We start from the raw sequence: 3,458 nt of genomic DNA on the forward strand, positions 1-3,458 counted from the left end.
AGTAGAAAATCAGAACAGACCAATAGAAAGGAGATTGAATCAGAAATAAAGTCTTCCATCAAAGAAAAACCCAGGCCCAGAGGGCTTCACTGGTGAATTCTACCAAACACTTAAAGAAGTAATGCCGATCCTTTTCAAACTGTTCCAGAAAATTGAAGGGGAAGGAACACTTCCAAACTTATTTTATGAGGCCAGAATTACCCTAATATCGAAGCCAGAAGAGACATTACAAGAAAAGAAAACTATAGGCCAATATCCCCAATGAATGCAGATGCACAAAACCCCAACAAAACACCAGCGAGCCAAATTCCACAGCACACTGGAAGGGCCACACACCATGACTGAGTGCGATTCATCCCCAAATGAAGACAGTTGGTTCAACCTAAGAAAATCAATGTGATAAGCCACACTAACAGAATACAGGATAAAAATCACACATCTCAAAAAAGGCTTTTGACAAAGTTAAATATCCTTTCATGATAAAAAAAAATCTCTCTTAGCAAACTAGAAACGGAAGGAAATTACCTCAACATGATAAAGGCCATATATGAAAAGCCCACAGCTAACATCACAATAGTAAAAAACTGAAAGCTTTCCTGCTAAGATCAGGAAAAAGGCAAGGACGCCCACTCTCGCCTATTCTGCCTAGTACCGCGAGTCCTCGCCAGACCAATCAGGGAAGAAAAGGAAATTTTAGGCATCCAAATCAGAAAATAAGTAGCCTGCATCTCCACAGCTGAGATGGCCACCACCGCCCACTGCCCTGCAGCCACCACCACTGCCACCACCTGTGTGGCCACTGCCTTGGGGCCAGCTGTCATATGCAACAGTCTTCAGTGAGTGAACACACTCCTTTCTGTGGTGTTCTTGGCCACACGTTTATGGAGCGCTGAAGGGCAGTGGAGATTACTGCCAGGCACAGTGTGGCCTCTGTGCTGACGAGTAAGCTGCAGAAATTCATCACCACTCCACCAAGAAGCCCCCATCAGAGTGATTAACCTGGACACAGAAGTGCTGAATTGAAATCCTCAGAGCATCATACAAGAGTTCTCATCTGGATGGGTGAGCCTCAGCGCACTCTCTTTCTGTTGCCTCAGTATTACTGGATTGTAAGAATTGCTGCTTCTTCGTTCGTTTCATTTACCATTACTTCCAACTTCATACTCAAAGCACGGAGAATTTCAAGTGGAGTATACTGAAATAGATTTGTTTCTTTGAATCATTTCTGTATTCAATTTTTAAAAATTCTTTAATAACCCTATTGTCCTATTGTTTTTCTTTTCATTTTGAGAGATAGTCTCACTCTGTCGCCGTGGCTAGAGTATAGTGGCGTGATCGCAGCTGACTGCAACCTCAAACTCCTGGGCTCGAGCGATCCTCCTGCCTCAGCCTCCGAAGTAGCTGGAACTACAGGTGCTCACCACCACACTTGACTAATTTTTTCTATTTTTAGTAGAGACAGGGTCTCGCTCTTGCTCAGGCTGGTCTCGAACTCTTGACCTCAAGTGATCCTCCCGCCGCGGCCTCCCAGAGTGCTAGGATTATAGGCGTGAGCCACTGTGCCAGGCCCCATTGAGTGTTTTTTAACTAAATTAATATGGCTCGAATGAACTGCCCAGGTCCTGTAGAAGTCACATACAAGAACATGAGATTTCTTATTTCATACAATCCAACCAATGCGACCTTAAACGAATTTATAGAGGAACTTAAGAAATACGGAGTTACTGGAGTCCAGGCAATAAAGCAGGACCCTACAATAGTAAGAGCGTATGAAACAACTTATGACACCACTCCTGTGGAGCAAGAAGGCTCCATGCCCTCAACTGGCCTTTCGATGATGGTGCATCACCATCCAGCCAGAGAGCTGATGACTGGTTAAGTTTTGTAAAAATAAAGTTTCATGAAGAACCTGATTGTTGTATTGCTGTTCAGTGTGTGGCAGGCCTTGGGACAGCTCCAGTGCTTGCTGCTCTCGTATTGCAAGTGGAATGAAATGTGAAGAGGCAGTACAATTCGTAAGACAAAAGAGGCATGGAGATTGTAACAGCAACTTTAGTGTTTGGAGAAGTAATATCCTGCTAAGATACGGCTGCACTTCTAAGACTCCAATAGAACTGCTGCATTCAATAAAACCAAGGTGACTAATGCTACTCTCTTGGACAGTAAAACTTGGGACAGGACCCAACTTGTAGCACCTATTAGCCAACAGGTTGGTTTTGTGACTAAGTCTAGCGCAGCTTCCAGGAGAGTATTGACAACCAGTTTTACCAGGCCATGCGCTCGACAGAATTGCACCCTCTGTGTCTGGGTTATGATCTACTTTTTCGGACACTTAGCAAAAGATTTTCGCTGTTCAGCATTTAAAATGTGCTTATCATTTGTACCATTTGACCTGTCCTGAAATCATGTAGTATCGAGTGATGTCTTGTTTAAATCTCTTCCCATGGCAGAATCCTATCAATATGTAAGAAATTTAGAAAGATTGGGTGCCAAAATACCCAGCACAATACTTGTGTATTTTTAGTATCATACAGAACTAAAGTCTCAGGAACTATGAACACGCTGGACCTTATGCGGTTTCTTCCTTCAGTCATTTCAGACATTGAAAGTAGATTCTACACGGTTACTTTATGTTTACCTCTCCCACATTTACACGAGCACACATCAGGCTGGCTTAACCACTAATTTGTGTGTGTGTGGGAGGCGGAGGCTGTAACTAAGTCTTACGGGGATTATTTAATATCTTTCTATAAATCTCATTTTGTGCTGTTACAAAAAACCTCCACTGTATAGAAGCACATGTCTTTAAGGTCTTCAGACAAAAGAATTAATTTAATGTTTGCACTATGAGGTACAACTTAACAGGGAGGGCCTGAAAAAATGGGAGGTGGCTATTAAATATTTTTAGCAGAAGGTTGCTTTTGTCTTACACACAACATGTAAAAATATACTCTTTAAATTAGTAAATATTTTTTAAAGGTAGAGATGCTTTGTTATTGTAGCTAAAATAATTTTTAATCATAAAATTTCTGAAATTCTTGTAATTTTTCCCCCATATTTACCAGAGATTGTTTACCAACTCACTTCTGTTTGAAGTGATTTTTTTACTTCTCAACCTCTCTTGCAAAAAAAGAAGTGAGTTTCTGCTAATTAACTGAGCAGACATCTAGTATTTTATATGCCTTTTAAGCTGTGTAACTTAATATATGGATACTTTAAAAATTTTTTTATTATGTAATTGATAAAATGGTGATGTGTATTCATGTTAGTTCAACCATGTATTTATACTGTCTGGGAATGTGTGGTTATAGTTCTGTGGAAGAAATAATTTGTCAGTGTTCACCAGCCTGTAAAACTTAGTGAGAGAGCTTAAACATCTAAATAAATAATGAAATGCATTTTTAAAAAAAATTATCTCTGCAGATGACATGATCTTACATGTAAAAAACCCTAAAGTC

General features: G+C 40.4%; 1 pseudogene; it reads left to right on the top strand.

The window, feature by feature from the left end:
• The first annotated feature begins 1,597 nt into the window (after nt 1-1,597).
• On the top strand, nt 1,598-2,130 carry LOC105824097 (annotated as a pseudogene).
• The last annotated feature ends 1,328 nt before the right edge of the window (nt 2,131-3,458 follow it).

The sequence above is a fragment of the Propithecus coquereli genome, unplaced genomic scaffold (assembly GCF_000956105.1).
Source record: "Propithecus coquereli isolate 6110/MARCELLA unplaced genomic scaffold, Pcoq_1.0 Scaffold71, whole genome shotgun sequence".
NCBI lineage: Eukaryota > Metazoa > Chordata > Mammalia > Primates > Indriidae > Propithecus > Propithecus coquereli.